The sequence below is a fragment of the Pelobates fuscus genome, chromosome 5 (genome assembly GCF_036172605.1).
Source record: "Pelobates fuscus isolate aPelFus1 chromosome 5, aPelFus1.pri, whole genome shotgun sequence".
NCBI lineage: Eukaryota > Metazoa > Chordata > Amphibia > Anura > Pelobatidae > Pelobates > Pelobates fuscus.
The window spans coordinates 152684881-152705359 of record NC_086321.1 but is presented as its reverse complement, the minus strand read 5'-3'; the positions used below and the strand labels follow the sequence as shown (position 1 = coordinate 152705359).

The 20479-nt window shown below is 45.6% G+C and overlaps 1 protein-coding gene across 1 annotated transcript in view; it reads left to right on the top strand.

Annotated features, from left to right (window-relative positions):
- The first annotated feature begins 15677 nt into the window (after window positions 1-15677).
- KLHL22 (kelch like family member 22) overlaps window positions 15678-20479 on the top strand; it is a 53743-nt gene continuing 48941 nt past the window's right edge. Inside the window, exon 1 of the mRNA XM_063454506.1 lies at window positions 15678-15740. The gene's annotated coding sequence lies outside the window, so the exon portion shown is untranslated. The remainder of the gene's footprint in view (window positions 15741-20479) is intronic.

Here is a 20479-nt window from a genome sequence, read left to right as displayed (position 1 = left end):
AGGGGTATACCGATTGTGCGGTAGGCCCAAAGGGGTTTTGAATCTGTGTATCTGCCCCCTCTGTCGGAGGGAAGGAGCGAAGGCGCACCGCTCGATCGAACGCTCTTTAGTCAGACCGTTTGATTTGGTTAGTCAGGCGGGGTCCTGGTGTAAATAGCCCTAGCCGGACACCGGTGTCTTGTCTAGACTAGCGTTCTAGGGTGTATATTACGTTCGCTAGGTCGGAGGGACCGGGAGACTAAGCGGCGCCTGTGTAAATTCGGTTCGCTAGTTCTCATCCTATCTGGGCTAAGTGGGAAGGCGTGTAAATTTGGAACCCACTAGACTTTTGATAGTACGACTAAGAGGCGCCTGTGTAAATTCGGTTCTCTAGCTCGTTGTATAGTGCGACTAAGAGGCGCCTGTGTAAATTCGGTTCTCTAGCTCGCTATATATGTGGTGATTGGGCAGTGTGGCTAACCAAAACGGGTGTATATAGTTTTAGGTAGTCCATCAAGGTACTGGCCAATAGTTTAGTTGGGAATTGTAAATGTGTTAACGATTGTTTAGTAAAGTGTATATCTTGTTAGATAGCGCGAGCTCAGCCGTCTAGCGAGAGTGTTAATAGTGTGTTGCTGTATTATAGTGCACGGTACCATAACCCTGTATATTTACTGACACTGTATATAAGTACTAATCATTGTCGTCCATTGCATGTTTAACACCATAACCACTAATAATTGTATTGTGACCTTAACTTGTGCTTTGACCTATGCTAACCGTACTGTAACCGCTATTTGTAAAAGACGATGTTACTGGGGTGTGTTATAGACGGGTAATTCGTATATAGAGAATTATAGCGTGGGTGACTGTATAGTTACGCCAAAGGGCATAATATTGATTATATAGTGACTGGTGTAGCAGCTGTGTGTGTACGGGAATTCCCTGAGTGATTATTGTTATTGTGTACGTTTCACTTGGTAACCGTACCACGTGGTGCTGTTGCCAGAGGAAACGGGTGTGACTGTTGAATAGTACGCGTGTATAGTATTCGTTGTCGACGACGTTCCATTGTTAAATATGGGTGCGTCGCAGTCAACGATTCCGGATCCCTTAGGATGTATGGTTAAGAATTTTAAAAAGGGATTCAAGGTTTGTGATTTTGGGGTTAAGATGTCTCCTGTACGTTTGGTCACTTTGTGTACTAGGGAGTGGCCTACTTTGGTTGCGGCATGGCCGCCACGTGGCAGTTTGGATCCAACTCTGGTACAGCGCTTACACGTGGCTGTATCAGGTAGGCCTGAACTTTACGGCCAGTTTCCTTATATTGACTGTTGGAGACAGGCCGTAAATGACTCGCCAAAATGGCTCCGGACATGCCACGAGGAGCAGTGTCGCCTCATGGTAGCTAGGACTTGTTCGTCCACTAGGACTGGTGTTAGGCCCATTTTGGACACGCCCCCTGAGTCCGAGATCCCTTTGCCGCCCCCTTACTTTCCGTTAAGAAGAAGTGACGCAAACGCAGGAAGTCCTGCAGCCCTCCCCTCATTACCCCCATCCACTTCCGCTTCCTCCTCCAGTACAGGATCCACCCCCCCTCGTACTAAATCTCCCCTTCCGGAATCAGAACCAACCCCCATTAAAAACGAATATCCTGATTTGGCGCCACTTCAGACTTCCGGTCAAGCTTCATCTAGCTCGGCTCGAAGTGTTTTATTTACGACCTTTTCCCAAAACCAACCTCCCACATCCCCATACCCTATCTCTCCCCGACCGGAACCCATGACTGACGCCTCTCTACGTAGCCCCATCCAAACCCGACAGTTGACTGGTGCCCAACAATTAAAGCACTATCAGATGCCTCTTCGCCTAAATCCCGGGTCAGCTTATCTCGATGCCGCAGGTCAAATGGCACACGCTGACCCAGTCTTCGTATATGTTCCATTTACCACTACCGACCTTTTAAACTGGAAGACCCATAATTCCTCGTATACTGAGAAACCACAAGCCATGACTGATCTGTTCACCTCAATAGTACAGACGCATAATCCGACATGGGCTGATTGCCAGCAGTTACTAATGACTTTATTTAACAATGAGGAAAGGACAAGAATTAATCAAGCAGCCATTAAAGCATTAGAAGATAAAGCCCGTACTTTAAACCAGGCCAATCCATCAGCATGGGCCGCAACACATTATCCCAATACCGATCCCGATTGGAACGTAAATGGTGCTGATATGGTTCAACTCAGAGCCTATAGAGACGCTATAATTGCTGGCATGAAAGCTGGAGGAAAGAAGGCTATTAATATGTCGAAGACAGTTGAGGTGATTCAGAAAAGCGATGAAGCGCCCAGTGTCTTTTATGACCGATTATTGGAGGCGTACCGCTTGTACACCCCCTTTAATCCGGAAGACGCAGACAATTCCCGAATGGTTAACTCCGCCTTTGTCAGCCAAGCATACGGAGATATTAAGCGCAAGCTACAAAAGTTAGAAGGGTTTGCAGGTATGTCAATCTCCCAACTAATGGAGGTAGCTAATAAGGTCTATATGAATAGGGAAACAGAAAGCAAGAAAGAGGAGGAGCGCAAGATGCGTAAAAAGGCTGATATGCTAGCGGTAGCGATCGCAGGCGTAGATAAACGGGGCCCAGATAGAGGCAATAATAGATGGAGTAGGGAGCCTTTGAGTAGGGATCAGTGCGCGTATTGCAAGGAAGAAGGGCATTGGAGGAACGAATGTCCGCAAAGAGAGCAGTACGAGAGAGACCAACCCAGGGCAGGCTACGGAAACTTTAGAGGCAGAGCGAGAGGTAGAGGAGGCCCCGGAGGGAGTAATGGTTATAGAGGGAGTAATGGGAACAGAGGAAGTGTTAGGGAAGACAGGTATATTCCAGCAGCGCAAAGGTCCCGCGATAGAGAAGGTAGGGACTTCGTAGGATTGGCTGACACGGTCATGGAGGACTATTGATACCGACCGGGCTCCATCCCCCTTGGTCGAGCGGAGCCTATGGTCGATGTATCAATAGGGGGGAAAAGGAGTGCGTTCATGATCGACACTGGTGCTGAACATTCAGTGGTGACTAATCTAGTTGCTCCTCCATCTGGAAGGACTATTACTGTGATAGGAGCAACTGGAAGAAGTGCTGAAAAACCGGTTCTTAAAAGTCGACTCTGTACATTGGGAGGCCACGTAGTAAAACACCAATTCCTTTATATGCCTGAATGTCCAGTCCAATTGCTGGGACGTGATATGCTATCCAAATTACAAGCGCAGATTACGTTCCTACCAAATGGAACAACATCTTTAAAGTTTAATGGACCTTCAGGTATTATGACTTTATCCGTACCAAAGGAAGAAGAGTGGCGACTTTATACAGCGTTGACTAGCCAAAACCCTAGGAGTGATGAGACATTATTTAACATACCAGGAGTTTGGGCAGAGAACAACCCACCAGGACTGGCCCGCAATATTCCACCTATAAAAATTGAACTGAAACTTGGGGTTTATCCAGTGAGCCTAAGACAATACCACATCCCGCAGAAGGCTAAGAAGAACATCCAATCCTATCTGGATAAGTTCATACGGTATGGTATCCTAAAATTCTGTACTTCCCCCTGGAACACCCCATTGCTGCCTGTTCAAAAGCCCGGTACAGATGAGTATCGACCTGTGCAGGACTTAAGAGCAGTCAATGATGCGGTTGTTAGCATACATCCAGTTGTACCCAATCCATATAACCTGCTTGCTTTAATTCCGGGCGGGGCTACTTACTTCACAGTCTTAGATCTCAAAGATGCCTTCTTTTGCCTCCGAATTGCCGCAGAAAGTCAATGTATTTTCGCTTTCCAATGGGAGAACGCTGTAACAGGCTCAAAACGCCAAATGACTTGGACAAGACTGCCCCAAGGGTTTAAAAATTCACCTACCCTATTGGTTCAGCCCTAAGTCAAGATCTACTGGATTTCGAGTCCATCCCAGGAGAGTGTGTCTTGTTACAATACGTAGATGACTTGTTGATAGCAGCAGTTACAAAAGAAATCTGTCAGCAAGCAACGCACGATCTACTGCACATTCTCTGGAAGGCAGGATACAAGGTGTCTAGAAAGAAGGCTCAGTTGTGTTTGCCAACTGTCAAGTATCTGGGATTCCATATCTCTGAAGGTCAAAGAATTATGGGGCCAGAGAGAAAAGAAGCTGTCTGCCAAATACCAATACCCAAGAATAGAAGACAAGTGCGAGAATTCTTGGGGGCAGCAGGCTTCTGTAGGATATGGATTCCCAGCTATGCGATACTGGCAAAACCTCTGTACGCAGCTATCAAAGGTACAGAGCACGACCCCTTCCTATGGACCCAAGAACAGCAAACGGCATTTGAAGATGTGAAGAAGGCTTTGATGAGTGCCCCAGCATTAGGTCTACCTGATCATACACGACCATTCTACTTATATGTACACGAGCAAAGAAGAATGGCTGTGGGAGTATTGACACAGTACTTGGGATCATGGCAAAGACCTGTTGCCTACATGTCTAAGCAATTGGATGCAGTGGCCAGCGGACTTCCACCTTGTCTAAGAGCCGTAGCTGCAGCCGCCCTGCTAGTAGCTGAAGCCGATAAACTCACTCTGGGTCAAGAACTTTATGTACGAGTCCCACATGCAGTACAGACGTTGTTGGATTACAAAGGAAATCATTGGTTTAGTAACAGCCGTATGACCAAGTATCAAGCAATGTTGTGTGAAAACCCAAGAGTGCATTTAGAGACTGTAAACACCTTAAATCCAGCTACCCTTTTGCCACAACCTACTGAAAGTCAACATGATTGTTTGGAAGTAATGGATGAAGTATTCTCAAGTAGACCAGATCTTCGTGATTTTCCCATCCAGAACCCCGATGTTCAATATTACACCGACGGCAGTAGTTATGTGAAAGAAGGGATCCGCTATGCAGGATATGCAGTAACAACAATAGACAAGGTGATAGAAGCTCGGCCACTGGCGAAAGGAACATCAGCACAAAAGGCAGAATTAATAGCACTAACACGAGCGTTACAATTGGCTGAAGGTTTAAGAGTGAATATCTATACGGACTCTAAGTATGCGTTTTTAACCACTCATGCCCACGGAGCTTTGTATAAAGAAAGAGGACTACTGAATTCAGAAGGCAAAGAAATCAAATACGCAGCTGAAATCCTACAACTATTGGAAGCAGTGTGGGAGCCGAAAGAAGTCGGTATCATACATTGTCGAGCGCATCTGAGAGGGGATGGTGATGTAACCAAGGGAAATCGGATGGCAGATAGTGCAGCTAAGCGTGCTGCTGAATCAGGAAGACAGGAGTATGTGGGGCATATAGCTGCTCTTATACCAACTCCACTGTCCCAATGGACTCCAGTTTATACAGCTCAAGAAGAGGAGTGGTTAAAGACTGAACCGGGAAAGTATCTGGAGAACAAGTGGTATCAGCTAGAAGATGGAAGAATAGTCATACCAGCATCACTAGCAGTAGAAATTGTCCAAAATTATCATAACGGGACACATTCTGGGAGAGACAGTACTGAAGAATCTCTCAGAAAACATTTCTACATACCAAGATTGTCCAACTTGACTCAGGCCATTGTACGAAGATGTGTAACGTGTGCTAAAAATAATGCAAGACAAGGACCAGTAAAGCCACCAGGAGTCCAGTTTATGGGGGACTCCCCATGTCCGATCTACAAATAGACTTTACAGTGATGCCTAAATCGGGTGGACATCGTTACCTGCTGGTAATTGTGTGCACCTATTCAGGCTGGGTAGAAGCATGTCCTACTCGTACAGAGAAAGCAGGAGAAGTTGTGAGATTCCTGCTACGAGAAATAATACCCCGATATGGACTACCCTGTTCTATAGGATCGGACAATGGTCCAGCTTTTGTTCATCAGTGCCTACAACAACTGACTCATATGCTTGGTATAAAGTGGAGGCTTCATACTGCATATAGACCCCAGAGTTCTGGTAAGGTAGAGAGAATGAATAGAACTATAAAGAACCAGTTGGCTAAAATGTGTCAGGAAACCCAACTTAAGTGGAACGTTCTCCTACCCATAGCTCTATTGCGAATCCGCAGTACCCCTACCAGAAGGATGGGCCTCTCTCCTTTTGAAATCATGTATGGGCGACCACCTCCCGTACTTGGTAACTTAAGGGGGGACTTGAGTCAGTTGGGAGAAGGAATTACCCGGCAGCAGGTTGTAGAGTTGGGTAAGACTATGGAGGAGGTACAGAAATGGGTACAAGATAGATTACCTGTGAATATTTATCCCCCTGTTCATAGTTATCATCCAGGAGATCAAGTATGGATTAAAGAGTGGAATAATGTACCGTTAGGGCCCAAGTGGAGAGGTCCTTATGTTGTTCTTTTGTCTACCCCTACAGCGATAAAAGTAGCAGAAGTGACTCCGTGGATACATCACTCCAGGGTTAAACCAGCAGCAGTCGATTCTTGGCAAGTTACAGCAGATCCAGAGAATCCCTGCAAGATCCGGTTGAAACGCACTACTCAGTCGGAGTAACGAGGAATTATTGTGGATTACAAATTTTATTGTTACAGGTGTGAGTGAGAAGGCCATAATAAAGCCTGTCCGCTTACCATCACATAGTGTATAAGCCAGGAAAGTCTCGAAGGGACACCTGTGAAGACGAGCAGAACTCCATTCCCTGCAGCCCTCACATCCTGGAAGCTGAGGCTCCATCGCACGGACGAAGACTGAGGATGACGGCGAAAGATGTGCTTTTTATTGTGTTTATTTATAAGTGTTTTTATATTCAGGAAGGTAGAGGTACCGACACTCCTAGCTGTGAGGTATGCATTAAGACTACGAGAACAGGTAACCATATTTCCCAAACCCTAATTTGGCATTCACAATACGAGTGTAAAGGAGATGTATCGAGATGTAGATACTTAAATATAGACTATAGTGTGTGCCATTTAGGAGTAGGAGAACCTAAGTGCTTCAGTCCGGAGTATCAACCTCGTACAATTTGGTTGACTCTCAGGAATGGAGATCCTCAGGGGACCCTAATTAATAAGACGGTGTTAGAATCCGTACATTCTTCGGGTGTTCTGCTATTTGATGCGTGTAAAGCGATATCGAGTGGTAGAAAGCCGTGGAATGTATGTGGGGATCTTAGATGGGAGAGGACGTATGGGTCTAATGATAAATATATTTGTCCCAGTAGTAAAAATAAATATGTAAGTCCTAGATGCCCAAATAAAGACTATAACTTTTGCCCATATTGGTCTTGTGTGGGGTGGGCGACTTGGGGACAGACAGTAGATAAAGACATGATAGTGACTAAGTTGCCGACTAGCCCATATTGTAAGTCTATGGAATGTAACCCAGTCCATATACTTATTAATAACCCCGACAAGTTCTTAGATAAGTATGGCAATTTATTTGGGTTTCAGATATACGGGACGGGTTTAGATCCTGGGACATTATTGTTTATAGGGATAGAGACTGATACGGTATCCTCCCAAACTCATCAAGTATACCATTCCTTTTATGAAGAGATGAGTATAGATAACAAGATCCCCCATAATGCTAAAAACCTGTTCATTGACCTAGCTGAAAGTATTGCCGGTAGTCTTAATGTTACCAACTGCTATGTGTGTGGAGGTACTAACATGGGAGACCAATGGCCTTGGGAAGCAAAGGAGGTAATGTCCGGTTCTGAGGCAATTGACCAACTAATATCTACACAAGCCGATTATCATATGAGTGTTAGAGGTAAATCTGAGTGGAGATTAAAGACCTCCATCATAGGTTATGTTTGCATAGCAAGGAAAGGAATAATGTATAATACTTCTGTAGGAGAATTAACTTGTCTAGGGCAAAAAGCTTATGATGATGATACAAAGAATACAACTTGGTGGTCGGCTTCAAATGTCTCAGAACCATCTAACCCGTTTGCTAGATACGCCAATTTAAAGGACGTGTGGTTTGATCTATCCATCACATCTACCTGGAGAGCCCCAGCAAATTTGTACTGGATCTGTGGTAAGAAAGCCTATTCGGAGTTGCCACAGGACTGGGAAGGGGCATGTGTGTTGGGTATGCTCAAACCATCCTTCTTCTTGTTACCGATTGAAACAGGTGAGACTTTAGGTGTTAAAGTGTATGATGTGAATCATAGGAAGAAAAGGGGACCCATAGAGATAGTGTCAGGGTACCTGTGGTCTCTACCTCCAAAAGAGGTAGAGACTTAGCTGTTCCACCATTCAGACGGTCTGATGACTCCCTTCCCTGCGGTATATCCGGTCATGCAAGGCCGGCCGCGAGGGAGTGACTGCCTTTTACACCATCTAGGCAGGAAGTCATCATCAGGACACTCCCCCGGATCGACCTGTCAGTCAATTGCTGCAGGACCAATCAGGACGTCTCGGAGGTGTGGTTACTGCTCTGAACAGGGTATTTAACAGAGCTTCCTTCATTAGCTCATTGCCCTGTCGTGGTTCTAGCTTGTTCTAGTCACTCAGTGCTTGTGTTTTCTATTATCCCTTTTGGTTTTGACCCGGCTTGTTTACCTTACTCTGCTTATCTCTGTTACCCTTGATTCGGCTTGTCTCTCGCTTACCTGTCTTCTGTTACCCTCGACCTCGGCTTGTCTTTGACCATTCTATACTGTACTACTTACGTTAGTCCGGCCATTCTAAGGTCCGGTATACGTATCTGGCTACTGTTTGTACTCTGCGTGTTGGATCCCTGTCCCGATCCTGACATTACGACAGGGCCAATGGATCCTGCAAGTACAAACAGTCAGCTGGCTGCTCCTGATCCTAGGTTTGAAGCCATGGATCACAGAATGGATCAGATGGCGCTTGCGCTACAGGCTCTATTAGCTGGTGCCAATAACCCACCAGAGGAGATACGTAATACCCCTGTTTCTCCTGTCGGTTCAGGTCTAGAGGTAGCCACAGTGGGTGCTTCTTCTCACATTACCCCCCCAGTACGCTATATTGGGGCTCCTGAGAAGTGTCGTGGTTTTTTAAACCAAATTAGTATCCACTTTGAATTGCAACCTCGCTCTTATCCTACAGATAGGGCAAAAGTAGGATTTATTATCACCCTACTCATTGAGAAAGCTCTGAGATGGGCCAACCCACTATGGGAGAACGATAATCCATTAGTTTATAACTATAACGCATTTGTAGCTGCTTTTAGAAGAACATTTGACCCTCCAGGTAGAAAGGTTAATGCAGCCAGATTACTGTTGCGCCTGAGACAGGAGAACCAAACACTGGTGGATTATGCACTAGAGTTCAGGTCTCTGGCGGCAGAAATCAAGTGGAATGAGCAGGCGTATATGGATGTATTTTTGAATGGCCTATCTGATGTAATCCTTGATGAGGTTGCTACCAGAGAACTCCCTGAGAATTTAGAGGATTTAATTTCATTCATCTCTCGTATAGATGAACGTCTAAGAGAGAGACAGAACACTCGAGAGAGGAACCAGAGACCTTCTTTTAGGTTAGCTCCCGCTGTTCCAAGTCCTGAATCCACGATATCTTTGCTTACTGAACCTATGCAGATAGGGTATACCCGCCTCTCTGAGGAGGAAAGACAGCACAGGAGAAGAGAGGGTTTGTGTATGTATTGTGGAGCCAAGGGTCATTTACTCTCGAACTGTTCTAACCGCCCGGGAAACGCTCGCACCTAAGTCTCTCTAGAGGACAGGCCTTGGGTGTTTCTATTTTGTCCTCTACTCCTGATTATAAAGATCACAGGCTTCTGCTACCAGTTTCCTTAACTTGGGGGAAGGAAGTAGTAAAGGCTATGGCATTGATAGATTCCGGTGCTGCTGAGAATTTTATCGACCAAGCCTTTGCTAGTAAGAACAATTTCCCATCCCAGCTAAGGGAGACACCTTTGGCCGTTGAGGCCATAGATGGTAGACCACTACTAGACCCTGTTATCTTTCGTGAGACCATACCCATTAATTTAAATGTTGGTATCCTACACGTGGAGAATTTATCTCTTCTGCTCATTTCGTCTCCTTCCGTTCCCATAGTTCTGGGGTACCCATGGTTGAAAAAACATAACCCTATTATCGATTGGGAGTTAGGAGAGATACTCTCGTGGGGCCAGGGCTGCCAGGATCGGTGTTTGTGCAAGGTTTCTCCATTAGCTAATATTAACATACCGGAGAATCCTACTCAGTCCACAGAAAGACAAATACCAGACCTTTACCTAGACTTAAGGGCAGTGTTTGACAAGAAGAATGCCGATTCTTTGCCTCCACACAGGTCATTTGACTGTAAGATTAAGCTTCTACCCGGCACTATGCCTCCGAGGGGCCATGTATATCCTTTGTCTGTTCAGGAAAACTCGGTTCTAGAGGAGTATATTCGGGAGAATTTAGAAAAGGGATTCATCAGGAGGTCTTCTTCTCCGGCCGGGGCTGGGTTCTTTTTCATTAAGAAGAAGGATGGCACGCTGAGACCTTGTATCGATTACCGAGGCTTGAATAAAATAACTGTCAGAAATGCCTATCCTATCCCACTGATTACCGAGTTATTTGATCGTCTTAAGGGCTCCAAAATCTTCACCAAGTTAGATCTCAGAGGGGCTTACAATTTGGTGAGAATCCAGCAAGGTCACGAGTGGATGACGGCATTCAATACCCGGTATGGCCATTACGAATACACTGTGATGCCATTTGGACTATGCAATGCTCCTGCAGTATTTCAAGATTTGATTAATGAGGTACTTAGGGAGTTTCAGCATGATTGTGTTATCGTTTACCTGGACGACATACTAATACACTCTAAGGAGATTGAGACTCACCATAGACAGGTCAGAAAGGTATTACACAAGCTGCTGCAACATGGTCTATATTGCAAATTGGAGAAGTGCAGTTTTGATCAGTCTCAGGTAGACTTTCTTGGATACGTGATTTCTGGGGAAGGTTTTAAAATGGATCCTGTAAAACTCCAATCTATTTTAGACTGGCCCTTGCCCAAAGGACTCAAGGCTATCCAAAGGTTTATTGGTTTTTCCAACTACTATAGGCGCTTCATTAAAGGATACTCCTCTATCATTGCGCCTATTACCAATATGACCAAACAAGGGGCTGATACTAAGTTCTGGTCTAAGGAGGCTCTGGGTGCTTTCAAGACTCTCAAGGAACTTTTTGCCTCGGCTCCCATTCTAGTCCATCCTGATACGACTCTGCCTTTCTTGCTCGAGGTCGATGCCTCTGAGACAGCAGTTGGGGCTGTTCTGTCTCAAAGGTTAGGGGTGGATAAACCGTTACACCCTTGTGGTTTCTTCTCTAAGAAATTTTCTGGGCCTGAGAGCAGATATGACATCGGGGAAAGGGAACTGTTAGCAGTCATTAAAGCCTTAAAGGAGTGGAGACATTTGTTGGAGGGGACCCTACACCCTATTACGATTTTGACGGACCACAAAAACTTGTCCTATATTGGGGAGGCTAAGCGCTTATCCTCTAGACAAGCTCGTTGGTCCTTATTCCTGACTCACTTCAATTATGTACTGACTTACAGACCTGGTTCTAAAAACTCTAAAGCCGATGCATTATCTCGCCAATATGAACCTTCTACTGTACCTGAACCAGTTCTTTCTTCTATAGTTCCGAAATGCAATATCATTGCTAATACGAATCTCAGGATTCATTCTCCATTATTGGCCGAGATCATTAAGTTGCAACATCTAGCACCTAAACAGACTCCTGCGGGCCGTCATTTCGTTCCTCCTGCTCTTCAACTGGAACTTTTACAGTGTTTACATAATAGCAAGATGGCGGGACATCCTGGTATTCGCAAGACTTACGCGTTGATCTCTAAGGACTTCTGGTGGCCTGCTTTACGGAGGGATGTTGAGGAGTTCATCGCTGCATGTGAAGTTTGTACTAAAACCAAACAACCCCATACGCTTCCATGTGGACTCCTGCAACCCTTGGAGGTTCCAGAGAAACCATGGTCCTGTTTGGCCATGGACTTTATTGTCGATCTACCTATCTCTAAAAGACAGACTGTTATCCTCACCGTGGTTGACAGGTTTACTAGGATGGCACACTTCATTCCCCTGCCTAAACTTCCGTCTTCTCCCGAATTGGCAGAGATATTCGCCAAGGAGATTTTTCGCCTACATGGGATACCCTCTCAAATTGTATCGGACAGAGGCTCCCAATTTGTTTCCCGCTTTTGGAGGTCCTTCTGCTCTCAACTTGGTATTAAATTAAACTTTTCTTCTGCCTATCATCCTCAGTCTAACGGAGCTGCTGAACGTACCAACCAGAAAATTGAACAATATTTACGATGCTTTGTTTCTGAACACCAGGATGATTGGGTCGGTTTGATTCCTTGGGCGGAGTTTGCACACAACAATCTCGTTTGCGATTCTACTCATTCAAGCCCCTTCTTCATGAATTATGGTTTTCATCCGTCTATTCTTCCTTCGGATTCTCCTTCCCAGGGGGTGCCGTCGGTTGATGTTCATGTTGCCAATTTGAGGAAGTTGTGGGATCAAACTCGACAAATCCTTGTGCACAACTCTATGTTGGTCAAGAAACACGCTGATAAACGTAGAAGGGCGGCTCCGGTCTTTGTTCCAGGTGATAGGGTATGGCTGAGCACGAGGAACATCCGTTTAAAAGTGCCCTCCATGAAGTTCGCTCCTCGGTATATTGGACCCTACAGGGTGCTGACCCGTATCAATCCGGTTGCGTATCGTTTAGCTCTTCCTAATACCTTACGCATTCCGAACTCGTTTCACGTTTCATTGCTGAAACCACTCATATTTAACAGATTTTCCTCCACAATAGCCCCTCCTCGCTCCGTTCAGGTGGAGGGTCAGGAGGAGTATGAGGTCAACTCTATTATTGATTCTCGAATCTCCCGGGGGAGAGTACAATATCTGGTTGATTGGAAGGGATATGGTCCTGAGGAGAGGAGTTGGGTACCTCAGGAGGATGTTCATGCTCCCCGTCTCCGCAGGGCGTATCACTCTCGCTTCCCATCTCGTCCCGGTTCATTCCGCCCGGTGGGCGTATCTGAGAGGGGGGGTACTGTCAGGGTACCTGTGGTCTCTACCTCCAAAAGAGGTAGAGACTTAGCTGTTCCACCATTCAGACGGTCTGATGACTCCCTTCCCTGCGGTATATCCGGTCATGCAAGGCCGGCCGCGAGGGAGTGACTGCCTTTTACACCATCTAGGCAGGAAGTCATCATCAGGACACTCCCCCGGATCGACCTGTCAGTCAATTGCTGCAGGACCAATCAGGACGTCTCGGAGGTGTGGTTACTGCTCTGAACAGGGTATTTAACAGAGCTTCCTTCATTAGCTCATTGCCCTGTCGTGGTTCTAGCTTGTTCTAGTCACTCAGTGCTTGTGTTTTCTATTATCCCTTTTGGTTTTGACCCGGCTTGTTTACCTTACTCTGCTTATCTCTGTTACCCTTGATTCGGCTTGTCTCTCGCTTACCTGTCTTCTGTTACCCTCGACCTCGGCTTGTCTTTGACCATTCTATACTGTACTACTTACGTTAGTCCGGCCATTCTAAGGTCCGGTATACGTATCTGGCTACTGTTTGTACTCTGCGTGTTGGATCCCTGTCCCGATCCTGACAGATAGGCACCTGGGAAGATAATGAATGGCCTCCCCAGCGTATCATAGACTATTATGGGCCAGCCACGTGGGCTGAGGATGGTACCTTTGGTTATAGAACCCCTATTTATATGCTCAACCGTATTATAAGATTACAGGCGGTGGTTGAGATTATCACTAATGAGACATCACAAGCGCTCAATCTTCTAGCGAAGCATAACACCAGGATGAGGACAGCAGTCTACCAAAATAGATTAGCTTTGGATTACCTTTTGGCAGTAGAGGGAGGTGTATGTGGGAAGTTTAACCTGAGCAATTGCTGTCTTCAAATAGACGACGAAGGGCAAGCAATAGCTGAGCTTACTAGCCATATGGTTAAACTAGCGCATGTGCCTACTCAGGTATGGAAAGGGTATAATCCAAGTAGTTGGTTTGGTAGCTGGTATGAGTGGTTTGGAGGGCTTAAGGCAGTGGTAGGTGGAGTCCTACTAATTTTAATGTTGTGTCTACTCCTACCGTGTCTTATACCCTTAGTAGTCAGGTCTGTGCAAAGCCTGATAGGAAGTATAGCAGAGAGGAAGGCTGCTGCACAGATCATGGCGATTTATAAGTATAAGGCTTTAGATCAGGGAGAACCAATGCAGGAAGATGAGTGTTAAAAGATTCACATCATAAGATAAGTCTGGTCTGGTTCAAGGTAACTTGCGGTGTATGCAAACCAAGGTTAAGTGATGCCTCAAGTAATTGTAAAATATCAAGAGGCATCAAAGGGGGGAATGTGGTGGAATCTCGGTAAAAATAAATTTAGTAGGCCGAGATTACCACGTGGCATGTGTACGTGCATATGCTGACGTATCGATCAGTTGGTTGCACGAGGCAAGATACGATCAGTAGTGTACGGAGCATGTGCAAGAATACAGGATATAGTATTCCCCCTCCTCCATTGTGCTGGACAAGCCATGCGGTCAAACAGGAAGTTAATTCTTATTTGTGTTGATTGGTTAAGAGAATGTGCGGGTGGAGCTTAATATGGGAGGAGTTATATGCCTATATAAGGAGCCTGCACTATTGTCCGGGGCTCAGAATTTGCTGTATTTTGGTGACGCTAGTCCCTCTGAGTCCCGATCGGTGATCCAATAAAGAATCTCTTCCTTCCTGAAGAAACCTGTGTCCATCTCTCTGTGCTTGGCTTCCGTCAGTTTCTCCGGTATCAGCGGCTGTCAGTGAGACAGCCACTAGAGGCTGGAATAACCCTCAGTGTAAACATAGCAGTTTCTCTGAAACTGCTATGTTTTCAGCTGCAGTGTTAAAACTAGAGGGACCTGGCACCCAGACCACTTCATTGAGCTGAAGTGGTCTGGGTGTCTATAGTGGTCCTTTAAGTAAAACACAGATTAGGTAATATATCACTATTTTTTCTCAGCTCTGTTCGTGGTATGATTGTACTCCGCTCTATGTATTTTATATTTATGTTGTGCCCAACTTGTTTTATTGTATGAGCATCTCTGTATTACATGGGTATCTAAGTACGGTATATCTAGAAGTAAAATTCTCTGGAGGAGTCCCTGCTCCATTAAAACTTCTCCGGCTTACCCTGATCAGGCTCCCTCTCTTCTCTCCTGTCAGACATTGCAAATTGAAGATATCCTCCAACTGCACACGTGTAAAACTGTCAGGCCCGCCCATTGCTCTATAGATTGAGGCTTGTCCCTTTAATAACTCTGTGTTGTGGTTGTGACAGATTCTTGAAACATCTAAGGTACATGCAGTTTTGCAGACACTGAAGAAGAAAAAAAAAAACATAAAGACACTAGCACTACCACACCACCACACACAAAGAGACAGGCATCCGTGCACACAGGGACTACTGGGCAGCTGGTTCTACTGGGCAGCTGGTTCTACTCTCTGACAAAGTGAAAAGTAGTTACGATCGCTTCTGTTTACACTGGAGAGCAAAATTCCGCTCGGTTCATCCCAGTGGGTTCCCAACCATCGCACGAGTAGAAAGGGAGCCGAATCAGGAAGTAAATAAGCAGCGGTTGCTAAGGGTAACGCTAGACCGTGCGCGCCGCCATGACGGCGGAAATGACGTCACATGCTAGGTGCTGCCTGAGAGGTGTAAGGTGAGGAGAGAAAGCGGCGATCGCAGGTAACGTCACTGGGGGTTCTTGGGTCACGTGGTAGCATAACATGCCCCAGGGTAGCACACCCCCATCACTGGGAAGGGCAAGCAATGGAGGGGGAGGGGGTGAGAGTCTCCAATACTCAGCTATGGCTTTCAAGTATTTACTTTTGTGGAGGAACAGAGGGGCACTGTTATGCTCTTATTGAGTATGGGGAAAAGAAGATGGGGGAGGGGGTATGAGAAGATAAAACAGAGCAATTCTATGATCAGTGTAAATAAAGTGGGTGTCTTTCTGCACCCTGATGCATGACGTGCTAGCCTGGGTACCCCTATCATAACAAAGCGAATCTGGAAGTTTTAAACATGGAAGTCTGTCTGAAGTAGGAAGTACCCTGTTCAGAAGGGGTTTTACTGTGAGATTGTTTACCATATGATCTGTATCACGCCCACATCAATGATCTTTACTTTATTTGGTTGCTTTTGCTTTCTTTTTATTGATTAAGAGACCATTCACACTGGAGAAGGTGGGTCACTTATTTCATAAATGTTGTCTTGGTTTATTCACTAAACTCTGCACTATAACATGTTCCAACCTGAATGCAATGTGTTAGGCAAAAAAATATCTGATTTAGAGAACTCTGATATAGTCACAGCTGTACATGTTTTGCATGATATTTGCTATTAATCTTTTAAAGGGATGCTGTAAGTGCCAGGAATACAAAGCTGTACTCTTGGCCCTATAGTTCCTCTGCTCTCCCCCTTTCCCGGTAAATAAAGGATTAGAAACCCTTTATATACTTACCTCATCCCAGCACCGATGTCCCTTGGTGCTAGTTTGCGGTTCCTGTTCTGTCCCGCCATGACAGGCGGTAATGCTTATGGGGAAATATCTGACGCTGGATGTCTTCATTTACCGGACCAAAGGTCTGTTCGGATCCAGCCACTGGAGGCAGACTTAATGCTGCAATGTTTAACATAGCTAAAGTTTTGCAGTTTTCTTTTCAGTTTGCTACAATTCCATGTTTTAGGTTAAACTTTTTAGTAGCTATTTAGTTATATATACGGAGTAGACAAAACTAGAGCCATTTTCTGTTACAGAAATGCAAATCCAAAGATGCTCTTGTATTGTGAGTCGTAGCACTACAACAGATACAGGTTAAATGTTTGGCTCATGCACAATACAAAAGCTGAAACCTCACTCATGGTATCAGTCTTAAAGGAACACTATAGTGCCAGGAAAACTCGTTTTCCTGGCACTATAGTGCCCTGAGGGTGCCCCTCCCGCCGGGCTCTAGGGGGTGGAAGGGGTTAAACCTCCTCTTTCTCCAGCGCCGGGCGGGGGACTCTCCGCCTCCTCTCCTCCTCTTCGGCTGCATGCGCATTTAGCCAGTCTCATAGGAAAGCATTTACAATGCTTTCCTATGGACGCTGGCGTCTTCGCACTGTGATTTTCACAGTGAGAAGCACGCAAGCGCCTCTAGCGGCTGTCAATGAGACAGCCACTAGAGGCTGGATTAACCCTAATATAAACAAAGCAGTTTCTCTGAAACTGCTATGTTTATAGAAAAAAAGGGTTAACCCTAGCTGGACCAGGTACCCAGACAACTTCATTAAGCTGAAGTGGTCTGGGTGCCTATAGTGGTCCTTTAAATACTATGGACATTTCATAAAAAGTGATGATTGGAAATTCAATGAAATCTGCAAGACATATTTTGTTTTGAACTATGCTGATCTACATTAAGTGTGGATAAGCATAGTTCAAAACGATGCAGAAGTTTATCCACACACTCCAAAAACATAGGAGGACAACTACAAAAAAAATAAAAGGATTGCTGGACACATATGGCTTTTAACAATGCTTCCTCAGCAGCTGAGGGTTTCCCCTCTTGTATGATGTGGCTACTTTCCCTGCCAGCAAAGTAGACACATGCCTGCATACATTTGTTACAAGAATTGTGTTGGCATTGAAACACTAGCCCAGTAGTTCCCAAACTAGTCCAGGATTTAGGGATCACCGAGTTGTCTAAGGTGTTTTTAGAAAGAAAAAGAAAAAACACCTTAGACGCAACTAGGTAATCCCTAAATCCTGGACTGGTAGGTCATCCTTATGGACTCATTTGGAAACGACTGCACTAGCTTGAAATCTCTGAGACTTTAAAGGAACACTATAGTCACCTAAATTACTTTAGCTAAATAAAGCAGTTTTAGTGTATAGATCATTCCCCTGCAATTTCACTGCTCATTTAGGAGTTAAATCACTTTGTTTCTGTTTATGTAGCCCTAGCCACACCTCCCCTGGCTATGATTGACAGAGCCTGCATGAAAAAAAAAAACTGGTTTCACTTTCAAACAGATGTAATTTACCTTAAATAATTGTATCTCAATCTCTAAATTGAACTTCAATCGCATACAGGAGGCTCTTGAAGGGTCTAACAAGCTATTAACATAGCAGGGGATAAGACAATCTTAATTAAACAGAACTTGCAATAAAGAAAGCCTAAATAGGGCTCTCTTTACAGGAAGTGTTTATGGAAGGCTGTGCTAGTCACATGCAGGGAGGTGTGACTAGGGTTCATAAACAAAGGGATTTAACTCCTAAATGGCAGAGGATTGAGCAGTGAGGCTGCAGGAGCATGTTCTATACACCAAAACTGCTTCATTAAGCTAAAGTTGTTCAGGTGACTATAGTGTCACTTTAAGAGCATCATAACTGGATGCTCAGCTCCCAGGAATATTATATTTATATTTTTATGCCAGTTTACATGGGATTGTATATATATATATTTTTTTCAATCTTTCTTTTATTGAGGTATGCAGGATGGGGTACAGAAAGTAAAAGGGGAAATGTACGAGTAATACACAGCATAGGGATAGTACAACGTTAATTTTGAAAAGTTACATTTCCTGGACAATAATACCTCTTTTTTTTATTTTTTGTGTCAGGTGAGTAGCTCAGGTTATATCTATTCGTTAATATGCAGGTGTAACTTGTCACCCTAGCTAGTCAAGATGTGAGTGTGTGTTCTGTGTTACAAGAAGTGTACAGAGTGTGTCGTCGCTTAGTTAATCGTAGAAGGAGATGCCTAAACAGACAGGCTGCACTAATAGCGAAAGATTACTCAAGCTGTTTTGGTCGCTAGCGTCACGCAACAAATGGAGCAGGCTAAATGCTGAACATAATACAGGCATACGAATCTAGTTAACACAGGTAGTGCTTCAAACATTGCTAAAGTCAGGCCTAGTGTCTAACGGTTAGGACATAGGCTACGTACATAACTTGTCTTAGCTGATAGTCTAGTTAACACTTTCTTGTAGACGGGAGCTTAAGGCATATCAGCGGTATGGACAGTGAGAGTCTAATAGCGTTATACAAGAAGAGGCAAATACATATTGCTTAGGCATTATACTGCTCACAGTTTATCAAATGATAGTTTGCACGATGGAGTCCGGTATTGCCTCCGCAGTGAGGTCTGCAGGGTTAACGTACATGCAGTCTGTTTTGCTTAGCCTATGCCGGCTCTGAGTGCTGGATGGACGGGCCAAACTTCGTGGTCGGATTGATGCCTCTGTGAGACGTCCTTCCCGACAGATCTTGGGGAGATGCTTAGTCCATGTCTGCTGCTGGTGAGGGGCTGTGGTCGTCGAGTGTGGAAGGGGTGTGAGGGCGGACGGGTCGCCCCGTGGCCCCAGGCTCCGTGTGGGGTCCGCATCCTGGCTCCACGAACTCGGGTGCTACAAGAGGCCCAGTTCTTCCCTGTGAGGGCGCTTCGGAGAGCCCTGGTGTTGCGTCGCCGCCAGCGGCGGTTAGGCTTCCGGCGATGTGGCTGATGCTATGGAGTTATCCTCCTGGTGACCCCTGGCCTGGGTGGGCAGTCAGTGCACAACTTTAGCGTTAAAGGGTATGTAGTGCCCTTAGTAGGCCCGATCTGCCTCTGTTTCCCCGGTCCACATGCTGTACCTCCGTATTGCACGCAAGGTGTTGCAAAGAGTCTGTCCAGCTTTTCCAGAAATTGTTGAAAGATTAGATCCAGACTTGAGGCTTGTACGGCTATAGGTTCTGTAAGGCAAGGGGCTTCTGCAGTAGTGCTAGGCCCGGAGCCCAGGCCCGTGTGGGCAGATGCTATCTGTGTGGCCATGTGTGTCGCTTCGGTGGGGACCGGGATAACCCCCGCCGGTCCATAAGGGGGGGAGCGGGGTTTCCAGCTTTGCCTTGCTGCGTTTGTCTGCAGTGGGAGAGCGGCCGTCTCTCCCACTACCACCATGCTTGTAGGCCGCGAACCTGCGTGGGTCGGGTCCGGAACGCAGAGCCACTTGCGTGGTACCAGCATGTCGGGCCCGATGTCCTCTATCGCTTGGGAGCACCGGGTCATCGGTTTGCTGCCTCCGGTTAACGAGAATCGGCTTTAGGTAAGTTGAAGCGCGGGAGCAACACCGACATGCGTCTGCTCCCCTCCGCAGTCAGGCCCCGCCCCTGTATATTTTTACTGTTAACATTAGATTGGAGATTCTGGAGATCTTTGGGTTTCTACTTTAACCCCTTAAGGACCAAATAAAATGGAATCATGACATGTCACACATATCATGTGTCCTTAAGGGGTTAAAGGATCACGCCATGCACCAACACATTTTGCCAGTGAAGTTTTTATGGTGCCCAGAGTCCCCTTGTTCCTTCTTACCATTACATTTTAAAATATAATTTGAGAAATTTAATTTCTGAAGCATTACGCCATGTAGGCAGCCTGGGACAGTCTGAGAGCAAATGC